Genomic DNA, 22,990 nt, shown 5'->3' with positions numbered 1-22,990 from the left:
GGACACTAATTGCCAAATAACAACAAAAACGCTACAGTAGCGTTTTGCCAAAAATTTTGACATCCAAACTGGCCCTAAAGAGAGGTGCGGATGTGAGACGTCACCGACCATCCGAGGGCTTAGCGGAGGAGCTATAGCCGTCCATGGCGATATCAGTGTTGCTGTGAGTCCGATGGTGCGGTCCAACAGTGGCGCGGTGTCCCGGTGGTGAAGTCTAGTGACGCGGTCCGGTGGCGACGAGGCAGAGGAGCTTCCCGTCACTGGCTGTGCACCCTCTAGATCGAATTAGGGTTCTGTCTGAGGGGCGACTATGGCTGCTCACGATGAACCTCGTGAAAAGAGTCGTCGGCCCCACCTTTCTTTATAGCGCAGTGTGACGGGAGCCCACCAACCATGTAGGGTTGGACGCCCCGATCAGGGCGCAAGATCAAAGCCCAACTCGGCCGTTGGGCCAAGCTGTAGAGATCACCACTAACAATCTCCCCCTTAATATCATCTTATTACTTAAACTTAACTTACTTACTTTATCTTGTTCATATTATATCACAGATCAGTGCATAGAGCGTGCCTCATCATCACGGTCAGTTGCCGTTAGATTAAACAGCTACAATGCGTTTCTTTGTTTTGAAATAGATTCTCAACTAGGCCCTTATTGTTCAGGATTCATAGGCTTTCCTTTAAACCCATACTGGCTAGGTGTTCTCTGAACACGCTGGGTGGTAAGCCTTTTGTAAGCGGATCCACGAGCATCTTTTCTATTCTTATATGCTCAAGACTAATTATATGATTTCGGACTTTGTCTTTCACAACATAATACTTTATGTCAATGTGTTTGGCAGCACCACTTAACTTATTGTTGTGAGCATAATATACTGTTGGATTATTATCGCAGTATAACTTGAGTGGTTTATGTATGTCGTCTACCACTTTCAACCCGGGCATGAATTTCTTCAGCCAATTCACCTGTCATGTGGTCTCATAACATGCTATAAACTCAACATACATTGTGGACGATGTAGTGACAGTTTGTTTTGAGCTTTTCCATGATATAGCTCCTCCTGCGAGAGTGAATATGTATCCTGACGTGGATTTTCTGTCATCTCCCACATAATCAGAATCTGTGTATCCCTCTATGTGCAGGGAATCAGATCTTCTGTACGTTAGCATGAGACCCTTCGTACCTTGCAGGTAACGTAAAACTTTCTTTGCTAATTTCCAATGTTCTATTCCTAGATTACTCTGATATCTGCCAAGTAACCCAGTAACAAATGCTAAGTCAGGACGAGTACATAATTGAGCATACTATAAACTTCCGACAACTGAACTATATGGAACCACTTTTATTTGATCGATCTCATATTGGTTCCTGGGACATTGAAATTCTCCATATCTATCGCCCTTGACTATGAGAGCAGGTGAAGACTTGCAATTTTGCATACTGTATTTCTTTAGAACTTTTTTAAGTATGTCTTTTGTGACAATCCTAAAACCCCATTTTCTCTATCTCGGTGAATCTCTATTCCTAAGACGAACGAAGCTTCACCGAGATCCTTCATATCAAATTTCGAGGACAAGAACTTCTTTGTTTCTAGTAGTAGATTAACATCACTGCTAGCAAGCAAGATGTCATCCACATACAAGACTAGGAAAATATATTTTTCATTCTTGAACTTTGCATAAACGCAATTGTCCTCTATATTTTTTTGAAACCCAAACTTTCTTATTGTACTATCAAACTTCAAATACCACTGTCTTGAAGCTTGTTTTAATCTGTAAATGGATTTCTTCAGGCGGCATCCCATACTTTCTTTTCCTTCTACAACAAACCTTTCGGTTGTGCCATGCAAACATTTTCCTCCAGATCCCCATTTAGGAACGCCGTCTTTACATCCATATGATGTAATTTCAAATCATAATGTGCTACAAGCGCCAATATGATTCTAAAAGAATTCTTACATGAGACTGGAGAAAATGTCTCATTATAATCTATACCTTCTCTTTGCGTAAAGCCTTTCACCACAAGCCACGCCTTGAATCTTTCTATATTTCAAATCATAATGTGCTACAACCTACTGTCTTGGCTACTTTAGGAATTGTTTCTAAGTCCGAAACTCCGTTGGATTTCATTGATTTCATTTCATCTTCCATGGCTTCAAGCCTCTTGGATGAGTGAGCGCTTCTCATGGCTTCTTCAAATAAGGTGTGATCACCCTCCATTTGAAATTTCTCACATTCATAAACTTTGTAATCATTAGGAATGACTGATCTCCTAACTCTTTGAGACCTTCTAGGGGCATCATTAGATGACGCTTGTACTATATGAGGTTATTGTTGCTCTCCCTCATGTGTGACAATGGGTTCTAGGGGATCCTGAAGGACAGGTTCATCATGTTCATTCTTTGTTGCCATAGGAGAACTAACAATAGGTGTTGTTGCTACAGTGTCTTGCACTATTGGTGTAACAGCAACAAGCAGCGTGAAGAATGGCTCCTGAACCATAGGAGTGGGCACGTATGCCCGCTTCTCTTCAAAACTAATTTCTCATGCTACCATGCTCCCCTTGATCATGTCATCCTCCAAGAAGACAACATGTCTTATTTCTACAAACTTCGTTTATCTGTTAGGACAATAAAAACAATAACCTTTTGTCTTTTCTGGATAGCCAATGAAATAGCAACTAACTGTCTTAGAGTCTAGCTTCCCTATGTTTAGGTTAAAAACTTTTGCCTTAGCTGGACAACCCCACACACATAAATAATTAAGTGAGGGTTTCTTTCCTGTCCACAACTCATGTGGCGTTTTGGGCACCAACTTGCTTGGCACTCGATTAAGAATATGAATGGTGATTTTTAACGCCTCCATCTATAAATGTATCGGTAGGGTAGAGTAACTTATCATGCTTCTCACCATATCCATTAAGGTATGGTTGCGTCTTTTAGCTACTCCATTCTGCTGAGGCTCATCTAGTGTAGAATATCGGGCAACTATGCTATTTTGTTGTAAGAACCTTGCAAAAGGTCTAGGAACTTAGCCATATGGGGTGTGACGATAGTAGTACTCTCCCCCATGGTCGGACCTTACTACCTTAATCTTTAAGTTGTGTTGATTTTCTACTTCACTCTTAAATATCTTAAATTTATCCTATGCTTCCAATCTTTCCTTAATTGGATAAATATAGCCAAAACGAGAATAGTCATATGTGAATGTTATAAATGAATCATAATCATCCACACTCTTCACAAAAAAGGACCACAGATGTTAGTGTGAACTATTTCTAAAATTCTTGCGCTTCGTTTGACATCTTTCTTTATTTTCTTAACGTACTTTCCTTTTATGCAATCTATGCATTGTTCTAAATCTAAAAATCCTAGAGGCTGAAGAATTGATTTCTTAATCAATCGCTCTATTCTCCTCCTTGAAATATGGTCTAAACGACAATGCTATAATTTCGATGATACATCATGAACTCTCTTCTGTTTATTACTTGTATTCATAGACGAAGCGGCATTCTCATTCTCAGTACTTACATCATTCACATTCTCAGAAAGTGATAATAAATAAAGCTTGTCTTATCGAAAGGCAAGACTAACATATTTATTATTATAAACAATCTGACATTTGCCATTACCAAAATGGAAATCATATCCATCGTCATCTAAACATGAAACACTTATTAAGTTTCTTCGCAAAGAGGGTACAAATAGAACATCTGAAAGCTTAAGTAGAAAACCAGCAACTAATTCTAGAGAGAGATCTCCAATGGCTTCAACTTTAGTTTCAACTCCATTTGCTACTTTAATTCTTCTTTCTCCTCTTTGTAGGGTCCTCCTCGTATGGAATCTCTGTAATGAATTTACAACATGAATAGTACACCTGAGTTAATCTACCAAGTAGATTTTGAATAACTTAAATACAAGGACTCATCTATGAATGTAATAATGTCCTCACCTTTCTTTAGAAGGTTCTTTAGGAACTCTAGACAGCCCTTCTGGTAATGTCCATGCTTCTTGCACCATTTACACCGATCCTTGTCAACTTGTACATTGTTGTTCTTCTGCTGGTGATCAATCTAAGGGGCTTTCCCATGAGGTTGGGCATTAAAATTCTTCCTTTTATTGTTCTTCACAAGGTTTGCAGAGTCACCCTGTGAGCTTTTAAGCCTCTCCTCCTCTTGTACACACATTGCAATGAGCTTCTCAATGTCCCACTTATCAAGCTGCATGTTGTAGTTAACAATAAAAGTTTCATACTCTTTCGTCAAGGAAGCAAAAACCAAATGAATCAGGAACTCATCTTTGAGCTCCAAATCCATTGGCTTGAGCTTGGATGTCGTGTTGCCCATCTTCAATATGTGTTCTCTTATACCTCCACCAGGGTATTTCTTATTGAATAATTTCTTTATCAAGGTGCTGGCATAAGCCTTTAAAGAGCCGATAAACTGACTCTCCACTTTCTTAAGATACTCGGTGGCGGTATCACAATCTAGGATTGATCCCCTTATAGCATCTGAGATAGTGGACTTGGCCACCATCATGCACTTGTGGTTCGAGATGTCCCATTTCTTCTGATCAAGATCGTATTTCATTCTAACTTCTGCATGATCTCGCTTTCGAGCATTGAAATCAGGTCTCATTTTCTGCCCTCACCGGGTCCTCTGGCTTAGTAGGACACAGAGAGGTAAGTGCTAAGTCATTCTCGAACAGCGTAAGTGCAAGCTCATACTTCTCTCGCCATACTCTATAGTTGCCCCTTTAAGAGACGGAATATGCGAGATAAAAGTCATTGGGTTGAGTCCTAAAAAACAGTATCAGAGAAAGTGAGAAAGCATAACATAATGATTGCATGCCTTAATTTAACGTTGGTCAAAATTAAAACATACAACTTCTACATTAATTCTACATCACCGTTGGGCAGAAATAGAATTAACGCATAAACTCATAAATAAATATTATAATATTGCTATTATCAACGATGGTCAGAAAATAACAATATCATAATTTACTGAAAATTATAACTACTCCTCAAAATTAAATCCTCCCGTTGGTTCGAATTTAATTAGAAGATCATAAACATCATCATTTGCAGCAGAAACACGAAAGATAATATTATCTACTTTTCAGAAGCATTTTACTTTACTCATCTACTCTCTGAAAAAATTATTTCGTTGGTTCAAATTTTGACAGAGATTTAATCGTCAAAACTTAACATAATTCATAAAAAATGCTTATGAAAATCATAAAACAAAAATAAAAAATAGTACTGTGCATTGAAGCCCCGCAGCGCGGGCGGCCCAGCATAGTGCCAGCGTAGCCCAGGCCTAACTCGCGCACACGCGCACTCCCCGCGCCCAGGTCACAACCTGGGCCTGGGCTAGGATTTCGACTTCCCGCCTGGACCGTTTTTGGTCCAATAATCGGTGACTGTCGGATCTCATCCGACGGCTGCGCGCGTGGATCGGAGATAAAAAAATGGCGTGTAACACCCTCGGTGTTACACTGTACAGTCTTTTGCTAAAACACTGCATGAGCATCATATTTGTGTGTAAATGTGTGTAATATAGGTTGTAAAGCAATGTACGTAACTTAAAACGATCATCGGAATCGCGAAACAAAAGTTATATTCAATGTCGCGTTATGCCACTTAGGGTTGTAAACGAATTTTTATTAAACAAAAACACTATAGAATGCATATATGGCACTTTAATAAAGTTTATAATATAAGCTTCGTAGGTGGCGATGAAATACTTGAGGTCGTGAAAGGAATTCACTAGCTAGCGCACCGAATAGCTTGGAAATCGAATTCGACGCGAATCTGATCGAGACTTAGTCGAATTTCCTAAGTCGAAAAGCGCTTGGACGAAGCTAAGTTTGGCAATTTTTGTAGGAGAATCAGGTTAGGTAGTGGTATGGTCTTAGGGTTTGTTTTAGTAGCCTAACATGCCATCTCGAGTGTAAAATAGGTGGTTTAGCAATTAGAGCATCGAGTTGAATTTTTAGGGCGCTTTAAAAATCGTGCATAGCACGTTACCGTCGGCTTCAGCCTCTGGACACGGTCACCATGCCTTGGTTCGGCTCGGCGCCATGGCACTAGCTTGCCCAAGCGTGTACACCTGCACCGCCATTGCCATGCCCGGGCATGCGACGCATGCACGCGCACGCCACACTCGGTGGGCCTGGCCGCTCTGCCACCACCGTCGTCATGTCCGCCTGGCCGCTCTGCCACCACCGCCGTCGTGTTCGCCTGGCCGCTCTGCCACTGCCATCGCATCCGCCTGGCCACTCTGCCACCACCGCTGTCATTGCGGGACTAGTGCCCTAGTCGGTCCACTACCGTTGTCGTCGGCATGCGCACATGCCTCTGCATCGCGTTGTCACCTCGCTTGCGCTTGCATCACTTGCATCATGACGTCGCTACTGCTGTTGCACGCACCTGCTACGCCATCATGTAGCCTGGCCACCGTCGTCTTGTGAGTCAAGGCGCTGTGGTCTCACATTGTAGTGCCGGTCTTGTACGCACACGTGGGGCCATCACCAGTCGCGCTGCCGTCCTCTCCCATTTAGTGACTATGCCGCGCCATGCTCCTATCGCAATCGCCTTTAATGGTGTCGCGTCGGCCGACCTAGCCATGCCAAGGCCAACCCGCATAGCCTGGCCCCATCCATGGAATTGCGCACGCCAAGAGCTTGAATTGGCATCTAGCTTTGCGTCAAACCTGCCACTGCTGCTGTCGTATGGTGTCTGTCTTCAATTTGAGTTTTCCCCATCGTCGACCGCCTTAAGTCCGAATGGCGACATTCGCCCAATTGGCGTCGCACCGTCCACCTCCATCAAATTAATCGGGCACCCAACTAGCCCTGGTGGTTAGCTCGTGATTGGAGTTGACCCGATGAGCTTTCATCCTTCGGTGAGGTACTATGGAGCTTTTCCCTCGTGATGGTCCACCATGGCTGTCGAGGGTAGGTGCTTGGCCAGGGCATTGTTCCGTGCCCCTTTGTCTCAATTGAGCGGTGCTTTTGCATCATGTTGACTTGGTTGCCCCACCCATGTAGCAGTTTCGCCGGCAGAGCAGCAGGTCGCTGGGGACACCGTCGCCGCACTTGCCGTGAACCAAAGTAACCCCACGCTCATGGCCAACCACCTTGCCGAGCCCCATGACTTCGTCCAGGCTGTCCTACACGTCTCTGGTGAGGCCCTCCTGCTCCTTGGGTAGATGGTTGAGTCGGTTAGGGCCGAGGCTTGCCGAAGCGCGTGGCTGCCTCCGGTGGACGTGGTGTCGATGCTATGTCCATGGCTGGCTCATTTGGGAGTAGAACGGGTTTGTTTAGGACCTCTTGAATGTTATCAGTACTCTAGGCATGGAGGCTAGATAGTGATGGTAGCGCTAGGCTCGACGTGCTCCCTGGCGTCAGTGTCACCATGGCCAAACCCCACCGTGGTGCGTGGCCACGCCTCTGTGCGGCACCAATCATGGTGTTTTATACCTCTATCGACTATGCTTGTGATGAGGAGTGTCACGGTGGTGATGTTTGCTGCCGTGGAGGCCCATGCTCGTCAGCGTTTGGCTGAAGATGTCGTGGCCTCTATTAAGTTCCGCACAGGGACTTTGAAATGGAAATTCAAAGCAAGTCGAGGGGGTTTAGTGAGAGCATCAGTGAGAGTGAAATAGTAGATAAGACTGTGAGCCTATTTGGTTGAAAAGTCGAGGGCTTTTTTGCATAAATGTCGACGCACGTGGGTCTCCCCTCCGTGGGCCGAGCTACGTGGGCCGCGTCGGTGTGCCGCGCGTGCACGCATGAGGTGCCGGAGTGGGCCAAGCCGCTCACGTTGTGGGCCATGCGGGTGGATTCAGTTTCCTTTTTCCAATGAATTAACAAATGTTTATTCAATCTAGTTTTGAGCTGATCTTGGTAAAATTATAGTAAATTCTGTAGGTGCCCTAAAATAGTGAAACAAAATTGGTTAGGTTCAAAAAATGCTATCTATCTGTTAGTATAGTTAGTTTACAGTTAGCTATGATAATGATAGATCCATAAATTTAATTTAGAAAGCTTAGTATTAGTTAGCTTAATATTTGTAGGAATTTTTGTGGCAAATTGGTGATAGCTTTAGCCATGAAATTTTTATAGTAGGCTCACTAGATTATTATGTGCTCACTGTAATTTTTATAGCCCTAGAGTAGGTTGTTAAATAGAATAGCTAGTACTCCCTGTTTTATCATATATAGAGTAAATCGATATTAAGAATAGGGATTTCTATTGTTGCTAAGTTAATACATGAAATGTTGCATACCTGTTTAGTGGGAATGATAGGTAACGTAGCGTCTTAGTTGGTAGAGCTAGTTTAGTAGCTTGATAGATGTATTTTTATTTTAAGAGTTGTCATTGCCGTATTACTAAGTATTGCATCATCATTTCATGCATGTAGATCACGAGTTGGTAGAGTTCATACCTGCAGACAAATAGGACTACAAGGAGATTATTAAGGAGTACGAGGAGGAGGTTCTCATACAGGAGGGAGCCCCAAAGCCGTTCGTTGCTGACTTTGTTGACACTCCGCCTACCCAAGGCAAGCCCCGGTGCATAACCCTTATTTTGAGAGATCACTGAATATATACATGATGTGCATTTATGTACATGCATTGTATAGAAACTACATGCATAGATATATCTACCTATGAGTCCTACTAGTATAAGTCGAGTAGTTGCTATGCTCAGGATTTCGGTAGCATGAGTAACCTGCCGTTACTCACAATAGGTGATAATTATAATCACTCATGATAAAATGGTGAAAAAGAAAATGGTGACTAGGCAGGCATATGGTTTGGGTATTGGTGGGTGTAAGAGGTTGTGTCCTGTGGCCAACAGGGCATAGCTTGGTTACACTTTTTCCCTATCTGTGTTGGTTAAGGACCGGCCATTGCATTGGACGCTAGGCAAGTCACAGACTTATTATCCCGAGCACATACTTGGGTATGGGCGCAAGGAAATCTTTGTTGCTCTCTTGTTGTGGGTTTCGGCTCTTTCTGGACCGACTGATTGGAGGCGGGGATGGTGAAGGTCTAAGCACCGCACTGAGTCTGGGACTTAGGAGCAGAGGCTTGGAGTCCAAGTTTGGACGGGACCCTGGACCCTGTGATAGGAGAGTGATGGGTTGGTCCTGCTTGTGCCTAGGGTACAAGCGGGGCGTATGTTTTTGGGGTACCTAGCTGGGCACATTGATTCGCAAATCACCGAGGCAATCCGGTACAGCTTGTCTAAACTCTAGCATCGTAGTAAGAACTGAAGGATGACAGGTGATGAAATGGAACTGTTTGCTCAACCCTTGCTTGAAAATAGAACAAGTGCTTACATAGAATGGTTAAATAATAAATTAGTCATGACTACTAATATTAACTTACATAAGGATTCGCTAGTAGTATTGCTTTCTGCAAAAAGAAACCCAGCAAACCATAAAGCTTATCATGTCCCTTGGAGTCGAGCAATTATTCCCACTAGTTGGATAAGTCTTATGAGTACATTGTGTACTTAGGGTTTATTTACCCCCGTTGCAGGTACTACTTGAGGAGTAGCCGTTGTGTGAATGATTCTTCTGGTGGGCACAGACGGATCCTTGCTTCTTATTGATAGATGTTATTTGAGTTTTATTTTTATTCCGCTGTTTAATATTCCGCACTCTGAATTTGGTACTATAATAATATATTTTCAAGAACTCTGGATGTATGAAATGGATTAAGTATTGTAACTCATTCTCATTATTGGATCCTTGGGGAAAAATGTGGATCTTTCGGGCTCTCCCTTGTGGTGTGCCTGACAGAACCTGTCTGATGTAGCTCGCTCTCGGGGTTCTTAGTGTCAGTGGAAGACAAGCACCTCCGTAAGTGCGTTATTTTAGGTAGTTCTGCTATAGTTGGTACCAGAGCCAATAATGAGTTTATGAGTTTCATCACTCTTTTCCAAAACTTAAAATTTGACCAACAAAAGTTTTGCGAAAAGTAGGATGCGATAATTTATGTAAATAAGTATAAGCCCTAGCAATATGGTCTATCTAAGATAGCAGCACTGGTTTTATCTAATTAGTTTTCTGTAGGTACACTGACTTACGTTGCATAAGAAATCACTTAGCATACGGAAAGTGAGTGTGTGTTGTGCCAAAATTTTGCGAATGCCACTATATTCTGGCTTGAGTGAGCGTACAGGGCGATGCATGCATCATGATAATAGAATCTTGCTTAAACTAAATGTCCCCCCTACACATATAAATTGGATTAGTAAATTGATAGGATAAACTAAAAGAATGCTTTAATAAATGTCTTGTCATTTCTCTAATCTCTTGTTTCTGATCTGGAGGGTTGTTCTAAATGGATGGTTCCTATCTGTTACAGATGAGCCTGAGGTCCGGTCATGGGAGCACCAGTGCCGGGGTGGGCCACGGTCTTGGCGAAGGCCAAGGTGAAAGTGGCCGGGGCAATGAGCACGACAATGGGGAGATCCATGAGGCTCCACGTCTGGCCCCTCCTCCTTCGCCACCACCACCTCCGATGACTCATGCGGAGATGATGGCGAAGATGTTGGCTGCTCGTCGTGAGTCAGCCCGTGCCATGGAGCTGTTGGCATAGCCTATTGGTGGCTTCGCCCGTGGAGGCCACGGGGGAAATGGTGGGAATGGGGGTGGTGCCCGTGGTCCTGAGGGACCCTGCTCTTATCAGGATTTCTTAAAGACGCACCCACCCACATTCACACCGATGGCTGAGCCCCTGAATGCAGAGCATTGGCTTCACATTCTAGAGCAAAAGTTTCTGCTGCTCACCGTCACTGATGAGCAGAAGGTGTGCTTTGCAGCGCAACAACTATTGGGGTCTATGAGTGCATGGTGGGATACATTCAATGCCATGCAGCAGGTGGATCATCAGGTGATCTAGCAGGAGTTCACTGTGGCCTTTAGAGAGTATTATATTTCTGCTGGTGTTCTCAACAGAAAGTTGACCGAGTTTCTGGACCTTCAACAAGGGAGTATGTCCGTGATGGACTATGTCAACAAGTTCAACCACTTGTCATAGTTTGCTGGGACTCATGTTGATACAGATGAGAAGAAGAGAGACCGCTTCTATCATGGTCTCTCTTGTAACCTATAGAAGGAGTTATATACTAGGAACTATCTGACCTTTGGGGCGGTGATGAATGCTGCTATTGCCATGGAGGGCTTGTAGCGTGACTCGCAGGCAGAATGGAAGCGCAAGCGAGTGGCTACTAGGTCATCTAGTCACCCCATGCCCAAAAAGTATAGGTTGTCAGGCAAGTGCCCTATCAATCTTCGTGCAGGCATTTGTTTCGATAGCCTCAGCAGAGTTTTCAGGCTCCTTCCACTCAGTATCATGCACCCACTCAGTAGGTGCAACATCAGCAGCCTTAGGGACAGCATGTCCCACCTTGTTAAGGACTAGGGAACAAGCCTAGTGCTTGTTTCAAATGTGGCAAGGAAGGCCACTATGCCCGAGAGTGTCCACAAAACCAGCCAACCTAGTCTGCTCAGCCATTAGCTTACTCTAGGCTAATCAAGCGGACAGTTATCAAGAAGAAGGTGCCAGTTAGCCGATCTAGATAGGTTAATTTCACGGAGGCTGAGGAAATATTGCAAAATGAACCGGTGATGGCTGGAATGTTCACCATTAATTCTCATCCAGCTTATGTGTTGTTTGATTTTGGTGCATCACATTCATTCATGAGCATGGGATTTGCACACTGGCACAATATACCTCTTATGGCTATACCTTTGCCTATAGAATCAGTACTCTGAGTGCATAGATGTGCGTTAATACTCAGACGGACACAGTGAGCTTGGATTTAGCCACTCACACTTACCATCTCTAGTTCATGGTGCTGCATGGGCAAGGCATTGATGCGATTCTAGGAATGAACTAGTTGCATGTATATGGGGTAGTCTTGGATCTGAAGCAGAGAGTTGTCGAGTTATGACTTCCTTCTTCTGAGGATAGGATGTCCCTTCTTGTGCCCTCAGATCTAGTCTTACCTGTTGCCGCTCATGCTGAAGCCTCTCCTGATCTTACCTCTATTCCTATGGTATGTGAGTTCCTAGATGTTTTTCCTGAAGATCTACCTGGGTTGCCACCAGAGAGAGATGTGGAATTCTCCATTGAGTTAGAGCCTAGCACTGGTCCTATCTCCCGACGTCCGTACCGCATGGCTCCGAAGGAATTGGCTGAAATGAAGAAATAGTTAGAAGAGTTATTGAAAAAGGGATTCATCCATCCTAGCTCTTCACCATGGGGTTGTCCAGCCATTTTTGTGAAGAAGAAGGATGGCACACTTTGGATGTTTGTGGATTATCGCCCTCTCAATGCCGTAACCATTAAGAACAGGTATCCTTTACCTCGTATAGATACTTTATTCGATCAACTAGCTGGTGCCAAAGTGTTCTCTAAGATTGATCTCTGTTTAGGCTATCATCAAATCAAGATTAGACCACAAGATATACCAAAGACAACTTTTTCTACTAGGTATGGGCTATATGAATACCTAGTCATGTCTTTTGGTCTCACCAACGCTCCTGCATTTTTCATGTACCTGATGAATTTAGTCTTTATGCCGAAGTTGGACAGATTTGTGGTGGTATTCATTGATGATATCTTGATATATTCCAAGAACAAGGAAGAGCTTGCCCAACACATTCGGATAGTACTAACTCGATTGAGGGAACACAAGTTGTATGCTAAATTCAACAAGTGTGAATTCTAGTTAGATCGAGTATAGTTTTTGGGGCATGTCTTGACACCTAATGGTATCTCTGTTGACCCCAGCAAGGTTCAAGATGTGCTAAATTAGAATTATCCTAAGTCAGTGCATCAGATTTGTCAGTTCCTTGGTCTTGCTGGGTATTATCGGCGCATCATTCTGGATTTCTCTAAGATAGCTCAACCAATGACCAAGCTGCTCTAGAAAGATGCCAAGTTTCATTGGAGCCCGGCTTGTGAAGAAGCCTTCAAAGCTTTGAAGAAACTTCTGACCATTGCTCCTATTTTGGCCTAGCCAGATATCGACAGACCTTTTGATGTATATTGTGATGCCTCGAAGATGGGGTTGGGATGTGCGCTTATGCAGGATGGACGCGTTATAGCTTATGCTTCTCGCCAACTGAAAAAGCATGAAGTGAATTACCTCACCCATGATTTAGAGCTGGCTGCTGTGGTCCATGCTCTAAAAATTTGGAGGCATTATTTGTTGGGCAACAAAGTACACAATTTTATAGATCATAAGAGCCTCAAAGATTTTTTTACTCAGTCTGAGTGAAATATGAGGCAAAGGAGATGGTTGGAATTGATTAAGAATTATAACTTGGAGGTACATTACCACCCAGGCAAGGCCAATGTGGTAGCTGATGCCTTGAGCCGAAAGTCTTATCAGGTCGAATAAACACCTCTGTCTCTCAACCATGCTGAGTTGCTAGCTCACATTGCCCTAGTCTCATAATTGTTTGAGCAGATTATTACGGGGCAAAGGCAAGACCCTTTAGAAATTCCCCACATCAAGAAGTTAATTGCCGAAGGGCATGGTCCTCAGTTTAGTATTGATGAGTAAGGTGTAGTGAGGTACAAGGACAGATGGGTGGTTCCATCAAATGAGGAGCTAAGAAGGAAGATTTTGAATGAAGCTCATTATTCAAAGTTGTCTATCCATTCTAGCAGCAACAAGATGTACCATGATTTGCGCCACTTGTATTGGTGGCCCAACATGAAGCAGGACATCACCCAGTACATCATGAAGTGTGACACTTGTGGGAGAGTTAAGGCAGACCACATGCGTACCCCTAGGATATTTGCAGCCCTTGCCCATTCCTATTTGGAAATGGAAAGATATTTCCATGGATTTTATTGTGGGTTTACACCGCACATCCAAGGGCTATGACTCTATTTGGGTCATTGTGGACTGTCTCACTAAGTCTGCTCATTTCCTTTTGGTGGACACTAAATATACAGCCAAGAAGTATGCCCAGATATATTTTGATTGGGTTGTGACCCTATACGGAGTTCCCCTTACTATCATCTCGGATAGAGGGTCAGTTTTTTCTCTTGTTTTTGGGAGCAACTTCAGCAATGTCTTGGTACTCATCTCCTCAGAAGCTCAGCATATCATTCACAAACTGATGGCCAAACAGAAAGGGTGAACCAGGTACTCGAGGACATGTTGAGAGCTTGTGCCATTTCTTTTCCTGGGAAGTGGGATGAATGCCTAAAGTTAGCCGATTTCTCTTACAATAATAGCTATCAAGAGAGCATTCGCATGGCACCATTTGAAGCTCTGTATGGAAAGAAATATATGACACCACTTAACTGGGTTGAAGTGGGGGACTGGGGATACTTTGGGCCTGACTTCATTAAAGAAGCTCATGAGCAAGTCAGCATTATTTAGAGTCATTTGAAGGCAACTCAAAGCCGATAGAAAGCTTATGCGGACAAGTGAAGAAGACCTTTGCAATTTGAAGTTGGGGATTATGTGTACCTCAAGGTGTCTCTTATGAGAGGGGTGCATCGGTTTGGTGTCCATGGCAAGCCAGCTCCTCGATACATGGGTCCTTACTAAATTTTGAAGCAGTGTAGCCTAGTTGCTTACTGTCTCTGACTTCCAGATATTTTATCGGTGGTACACGATGTGTTTCACGTATCTCAGTTGAAGAAATGTTTATGGGTCCTTGATGAAGCTGTGGAAATTGAAGGGCTTCCCCTCGAGCCGGACTGGACGTATATTGAGCACCCTGTCAAAATCCTAGACGAAAAGGAAAGAGTGACAAGAAACGATGTGGTAAAGTTCTACAAGGTACAGTGGCAAAACCACTCAGAGGATGAAGCCACGTGGCAACAAGAGAGCTATATATTGAAGCATTACCCCCACCTTCTCTCTAGTTTAGATAGGTAGTTGTTTACATTGAAATGTAATTCTTATCTCTTTTTCCACACTAGACACATGAAATCTCGGGTCGAGATTTTGTTTTAGGGGGTAGATTTGTAACACCCTTGGTGTTACACTGTATAGTCTTTTGCTAAAACACTACATGAGCATCATATTTGTGTGTAAATGTGTGTAATATAGGTTGTAAAGCAATGTACGTAACTTGAAACGATCATCGGAATCGCGAAACAAAAGTTATATTCAATGTCGCGTTATGCCACTTAGTGTTATAAACGAATTTTTATTGAACAAAAACACTATAGAATGCATATATGGCACTTTAATAAAGTTTATAATATAAGCTTCGTAGGTGGCGATGAAATACTTGGGGTCGTGAAAGGAATTCACTAGCTAGCACACCGAATAGCTTGGAAATCGAATTCGACGCGAATCCGATCGAGACTTAGTCAAATTTCCTAAGTCGAAAAACACTTGGACGAAGCTAAGTTTGGCAATTTTTGTAGGAGAATTAGGTTAGGTAGTGGTATGGTCTTAGGGTTTGTTTTAGTAGCCTAACATGCCATCTCGAGGGTAAAATAGGTGGTTTAGCAATTAGAGCATCGAGTTGAATTTTTAGGGCGCTTTAAAAATCATGCATGGCACGTTACCGTCGGCTTCAGCATCTGGACACGGTCACCATGCCTTGGTTCGACTCAGTGCCATGGCACTAGCTTGCCTAAGCGCGTAGACCTGCACCACCGTTGCCATGCCCGGGCACGCGACGCATGCACACGCACGCCACACTCGGTGGGCCTGGCCGCTCTGCTACCACCATCGTCACGTCCGCCTGGCCGCTCTGCCACCACCGCCGTCATGTCCGCCTGGCCGCTCCGCCACCGCCATCGCGTCCGCCTAGCCACTCTGCCACCACCGCTGTCGTCATGGGCCCAGTGCCCTGGTCGGTCCACTGCCGTCGTCGCCGGCACACGCACATGCCTCTACATCACGTTGTCACCTCGCTTGCGCTCGCATCACTTGCATCACGATGTCGCTACCGTTGTTGCGCGTGCCCGCTGCGCCATCATGTAGCCTGGCCACCATCGTCTTGCGAGTCAAGGCGCTGTGGTCGCATATTGTAGTGTCGGTCTCGTACGCGCACGTGGGGCCATCACCAGTCGCGCTGCCGTCCTCTCCCATTTAGTGACTACGCCACACCATGCTCCTATCGCAATCGCCTTGAATGGCATCGCACCGGCCGGCCTAGCCGTGCCAAGGCCAACCCGCATAGCTTGGCCCCATCCATGGAATTGCGCACGCCTGGAGCTCGAATTAGCGTCTAGCTTTGCGTCAAACCTGCCACTGCTGCTGCCATATGGTGTCTATCTTCAATTTGAGTTTTCCCCATCGTCGACCACCTTAAGTCTGAACGGCAACGTTCGCCCAATTGGCGTCGCACCGTCCACCTCCATCAAATTAATCGGGCACCCAACTAGCCCTGGTGGTTAGCTCACGATTGGAGTTGACCCGATGAGCTTTCATCCTCCAGTGAGGTACTATGGAGCTTTTCCCTCGCGACAGTCCACCATGGCCGTTGGGGGTAGGTGCTTGGCCAGGGCGTTGTTTCGTGCCCCTTTGTCTCAATTGAGCGGTGTTTTTGCGTCATGTTGACTTGGTTGTCCCACCCATGTAGCAGTTTCGCCGGCGGAGCAGCAGGTCACCGGGGACACTGTTGCCGCGTTTGCCGTGAACCAGAGTAACCCCACGCTCATGGGCAACCACCTTGTCGAGCCCTATGACTTTGTCCAGGCCATCCTGCATGTCTCTAGTGAGGCCCTCCTGCTCCTTGGGTAGATGGTTGAGTCGATTAGGGCCGAGTCTTGCCAAAGCGCGTGGCCGCCTCCGGCGGATGTGGTGTCGATGCTATGTCCATGGCCGGCTCGTTTGGGAGTAGAATGGGTTTGTTTAGGACCTCTTGAATGTTATCAGTACTCTAGGCATGGAGGCTAGATAGTGATGGTAGCGCTAGGCTCGACGTGCTCGCTGGCGTCAGTGTCACCATGGCCAAATCCCACCGTGGTGCGTGGCCACGCCTCTGTGCGGCACTAATCATGGTGTTTTATACCTCTATCAACTGCGCTTGTGATGAGGAGTGTCACGGTGGTGATGTTTGCTACCGTGGAGGCCCATGCTCGTCAGCGTTTAGCCAGAGATGCCGTGGCCTCTATTAAGTTCCACACAGGGACTTTGAAATGGAAATTCAAAGCAAGTCGGGGGGGTTAGTGAGAGCGTCAGTGAGAGAGTGAAATAGTAGATAGGACTATGAGTCTATTTGGTTGAAAGTCGAGGGCTTTTTTGCATAAATGTCGGCACGCGTGGGTCTCCCCTCCATGGGCCGAGCTACGTGGGCCGCGCCGATGTGCCGCGCGTGCATGCGTGAGGCACCGGAGTGGGCCAAGCCGCTCGTGTTGTGGGCCGCGTGGGTGGATTCGGTTTCCTTTTTCCAATGAATTAACAAATGTTTATTCAATCTAGTTTTGAGCTGATCTTGGTAAAATTATAGTAAATTATGTAGGTGCCCTAAAATAGTGAAACAAAATTGGTTAGGTTGAAGTGGGGGATCGGGGATACTTTGGGCCTAACTTCATTAAAGAGCTCATGAGCAAGTCAGCATTATTTAGAGTCATTTGAAGGCAACTCAAAGCCGACAGAAAGCTTATGCGGACAAGCGAAGAAGACCTTTCCAATTTGTAGTTGGGGATTATGTGTACCGCAAGGTGTCTCTTATGAGAGAGGTGCATCGGTTTGGTGTCCATGGCAAGCTAGCTCCTCGATACATGGGTCCTTACTAAATTTTGAAGCAGTGTAGCCCAGTTGCTTACTGTCTCTGACTTCCAGATATTTTATCGGTGGTACACGATGTGTTCCACATATCTCAGTTGAAGAAATGTTTATGGGTCCTTGATGAAGCTGTGGAAATTGAAGGGCTTCCCCTCTAGCCGGACTAGACGTATATTGAGCACCCTATCAAAATCCTAGACGAAAAGGAAAGAGTGACAAGGAACGATGTGGTGAAATTCTACAAGGTGCAGTGGCAAAACCACTCAGAGGAGGAAGCCACGTGGCAACAAGAGAGCTATATATTGAAGCATTACCCCCACCTTCTCTCTGGTTTAGATAGGTAGTTGTTTACATTGAAATGTAATTCTTATATCTTTTTCCACGCTAGACACATGAAATCTCGGGTCAAGATTTTGTTTTAGGGGGTAGATTTGTAACACCCTCAGTGTTACACTGTACAGTCTTTTGCTAAAACACTGCATGAGCATCATATTTGTGTGTAAATGTGTGTAATATAGGTTGTAAAGCAATTTACGTAACTTGAAATGATCATCGGAATCGTGCAATGAAAGTTATATTCAATGTCGCGTTATGCCACCTAGGGTTATAAATGAATTTTTATTGAACGAAAATACTATAGAATGCATATATGGCACTTTAATAAAGTTTGTAGTATAAGCTTCATAGGTGGCGATGAAATACTTGGGGTCACGAAAGGAATTCACTAGCTAGCGCACAGAATAGCTTGGAAATCGAATTCAACGCGAATCCGATCAAGAGTCGAATTTCCTAAGTCAAAAAATGCTTGGATGAAGCTAAGTTTGGCAATTTTTGTAGGAGAATCGGGTTAGGTAGTGGTATGGTCTTAGGGCTTGTTTTAGTAGCCTAACATGCCATCTCAAGTGTAAAATAGGTTGTTTAGCAATTGGAGCATCGAGTTGAATTTTTGGGGCGCTTTAAAAATTGTGCATGGCACGTTACCGTTGGCTTCAGCGTTTGCATGTGGTCACCATGCCTCGGTTCGGCTTGGCGCCGCGACAATGGCTTGCCCAAGCTCTCACACGCGCACCGCCGTTGCCGCACCTAAGCACGCGACGCACGCATGCGCACGCCACGCCCGGCGAGCCTGGCCGCTCTGCCACCATCGCCGTCACATCTGCCTGGTCGCTCTACCACCATCGCCGTCACGTCTGCCTAGCCACTCTACCACCGCCGTCGTGTCTGCCTAGCCACTCTGCCACCACCGCTGTCATCGTAGGCCCGGTGCCCTAGTCGGTCCACTGCCGTTGGCGCCAGCACACGCGCGTGCCTCTGCATCGCTTTGCCACCTCGCTTGCACTCACATCACTTGCGTCGCGACATCGCTGCCGCTGCTATGCGCGCCCGCTGCGCCGTCACATGGCCTGGCCACCGTCGTCTTATGAGTCAAGGCGCTGTGGTCGCTTGTTGTAGTGCTGGTCTCGTACACACACGTGGAGCCATCACCAGTCGTGTTGTAGTCCTCTCCCATTTAGTGATTGCGCCATGCCATGCTCCTATTGTAGTCACCTTGAATGGTGTCACGCCGGTCGGCCGAGCCGCGCCAAGGCCAACCCACAGGGCCTAGCCCCATCTATGGAATTGCGCACGCTGGGAGCTTGAATTGGCGTCCAGCTTCGCATCAAGCCTGCCACTGCTGCTGCCGTACGGTGTCTGTCTTCAATTTGAGTTTTTTCCCTGCCGTCGACCGCCTTAAGTCCAAATGGTGTCGTCCACCCAATTGGCCTCGCACCGTCCACCTCCGTCCAATTAACCGTGCACCCAACTAGCCCTGGTGGTTAGTTCACGATTGAAGTCGACCCGATGAGCTTTCATTCTCCAATGAGGTACTACGGAGCTTTTCCCTTATGGCGGTCCACCATGGCCATCGGGGTGGGTGCTTGGCCAGGGCGTTGTTATGTGCCCCTTTGTCTCAATTGAGCAGTGCTTTTGCATCGTGTTGACTTGGTTGCCTCGCCTATGTAGCAGTCTCACTGGCAGAGCAGCAGGTCATCGGGGACGTTGTCGCCTCGCTTGCCATGAACCAGAGTAACTCCACGCTCGTGGCCAACCACCTTACCAACCCTGCGACTTCGTCTAGGCCATCCAACACATCTCTGGTGAGGCCTCCTGCTCCTTGGGTAGATGGTTGAGTCGGTTAGGGCCGATGCTCACTAGAGCGTGTGGCCGCCTCCGACGAATGTGGTGTTGATGCTGTGTCCATGGCCGGCTCGTTTGGGAGTAGAATTGGTATGTTTAGGACCTCTCGAATGTTATCAGTACTCTAGGCATGGAGGCTAGGTAGTGATGGTAGTGCTAGGCTCGACGTGCTCGCCGGCGTTAGTGTCACCATGGCCAAACCCCGCCGTGGCGTGTGGCCACACCTCTGTGCGGCACCAATCGTGGTGTTTCATACCTCTATCGACTGTGCTTGTGATGAGGAGTGTCACGGTAGTGATGTTTGCTGCCATGGAGGCCCGTGCTTGTCGGCGTTTGGCCGGAGATGCCATGGCCTCTATTAAGTTCTGGCCAGGGACTTTGAAATGGAAATTCGAAGCAAGTCGGGGGGGTTAGTGAGAGCATCAGTGAGAGAGTGAAATAGTAGATATGACTGTGGGTCCATTTTGTTGAAAGCCAATGGCTCTTTTGCATAAACGTCAGCGCGCGGGTCAATTTCTAGTTTTGAGCTGATCTTGGTAAAATTATAGTAAATTTCTATAGGTGCCCTAAAATAGTGAAACAAAATTGGTTAGGTTCAAAAAAATGCTATCTATCTGTTGGTGTAGTTAGTTTACAGTTAGCTATGATAATGATAGATTCATAAATTCAATTTAGAAAGCTTAGTATTAGTTAGCTTAATATTTGTTGGAATTTTTGTGGTAAATCGTTGATAGCTTTAGCCATAAAATTTTTACAGTAGGCTCATTAGATTATTATGTGCTCACTGTAATTTTTATAGCCCTAGAGTAGGTTGATAAATAAAATAGCTAGTACTCCATGTTTTATCATATATAGAGTAAATCGATTTTAAGAAAAGAGATTTCTATAGTTGCTAAGTTAATACATGAAATGTTGCATACCTGTTTAGTGGGAATGATAGGTAACGTAGCGTCTTAGTCGGTAGAGCTAGTTCAGTAGCTTGATAGATGTATTTTTATTTTAAGAGTTGCTATTGTCGTATTACTAAGTATTGCATCATCATTTCATGCATGTAGATCACGAGTTGTTAGAATTCGTACCTATAGACAAACATGACAATGAGGAGATTATTGAGGAATACGAGGAGGAGGTTCTCGTACAGGAGGGAGCCCTAGAACCGTTCGTTGCTGACTTTGTTGACACTCCATCTGCCTAAGGCAAGCCCCAGTGCATAACCCTTATTTTGAGAGATCACTGAATATATACATGATGTGCATTTACGTACAGGCATTGTATGGAAACTACATGCATAGATATATCTACCTATGAGTCCTACTAGTATAGGTCGATTTGTTGCTATGCTTAGAATTTTGGTAGCGTGAGTAACCTATCGTTACTCACAATAGGTGATAATTATGACCACTCATGATAAAATGGTGGAAAGAAAAATGGTGACAGGGTACGAATATGGTTTGGATATTGGTGAGTGTAAGAGGTTGTGTCCTACGACCAACAGGGCATAGCTTGGTTATACTTTTTCCCTGTCTGTGTTGGTTGAGGATCGGTCGTTGCATTGGACGCTAGGCAAGTCACATACTTATTATCCCGAGCACATACTTGGATATGGGCGTAGGGAAGGCTTTGTTGCTCTCTTGTTGTGGGTTTCGGCTCTTTTTAGACCGACTAATTGGAGGCTGGGATGGTGGAGGTCTAAGCACCGCACTGAGTCCGGGACTTAGGAGCGGGGGCTTAGAGTCTAAGTTTGGACATGGGCTTGGACCCCGTGATAGGAGAGTGATGGGTTGGTCCTGCTTGTGCCTGGGGTACAAGCGAGACGTGTGTTTTAGGGGTACCCAGCTGGGTATATTGATTCGCGAATCACCAAGCAATCCAGTATGGCTTGTCTAAACTCTAGCATCGTTGTAAGAATTGAAGGATGATAGGTGATGAAATGAAACTGTTTACTCAACCCTTGCTTGAAAATAGAACAGGTGCTTACATAAAATGGTTAGATAATAAATTAGTCATGACTACTAATACTAACTTACATAAGGATTCACTAGTAGTATTGCTTTCTGCAAAAAGAAACCCAACAAACCATAAAGCTTATCATGTCCCTTGGAGTCGGACAATTATTCCCACTAGTTGGATAAGTCTTGCGAGTACATTGTGTACTCAGGGTTTATTTACCCCCGTTGTAGGTACTACTTGAGGAGTAGCCGTTGTGTGAAGGATTCTTCTGGTGGGCATAGACGGATCCTTGCTTCTTATCGATAGATGTTATTCGAGATTTTATTTTTATTCCGTTGTTCAATATTTCGCACTCTGAATTTGGTACTGTAATAATATATTTTCAAGAACTCTGGATGTATGAAATGGATTAAGTATTGTAACTCGTTCTCATTATTGGATCCTTTGGGAAAAATATGGATCTTTTGGACTCTCCCTTGGGGTGTGCCCGACGGAACCTGCCTGATGTAGCTCGCTCTCGAGGTGCTTAGTGTCAGTGGAAGACAATCACCTCCGTAAGTACGTTATTTCAGGTGGTTCTGCCACACGGCGCCGTGGCCACCCTCGAAACCCTAGCCATTCTTCTCCTTCTCTCCTCTTTCCTTTCTCTTCCGCAACGCCGCATCTAGAGAAACGACGACGCGACGGCGGCCCATGGCAGCCAAAGAGGAGAAGGTGGCGGTGCAGCTGCGAGTCCCCTCACCGGCGCGCACGCTTGACCTAGGCTAAGCGCGCTGCCATCGGGCGGCCTTGTGGCTGTGCCCTGGATCTCGAAACCCGCACGTCGGCGGCGAGCGGCGGTTTGGCTTCCCGCGTAGCATGGATGCTAGCCGGCGGTTGTGCTTTGCGACGAGTAAACCAGGTAGTTTCCTCCCCATCCATCTGTTCTCCATTAGGGTTAGGGTTAGGGTTTGAAGCTCAATCAGGATTTGCTTTTCTTCCGAATAAAAATTCGTGTCATCTCCTTCTAATTGCTAACCCGGTCTAGATCTACGCCTAGACTGGCATCGATGATACCATTGATAGAAAAACAGGACCTTAGCCGTAGATCTAGCGGGTACTATGTTTTTTATTCGGGATAAAAT

Source organism: Miscanthus floridulus, chromosome 1 (genome assembly GCF_019320115.1).
Source record: "Miscanthus floridulus cultivar M001 chromosome 1, ASM1932011v1, whole genome shotgun sequence".
NCBI classification, from domain to species: Eukaryota; Viridiplantae; Streptophyta; class Magnoliopsida; order Poales; family Poaceae; genus Miscanthus; species Miscanthus floridulus.
Note: the sequence above shows the minus strand (reverse complement) of the source record.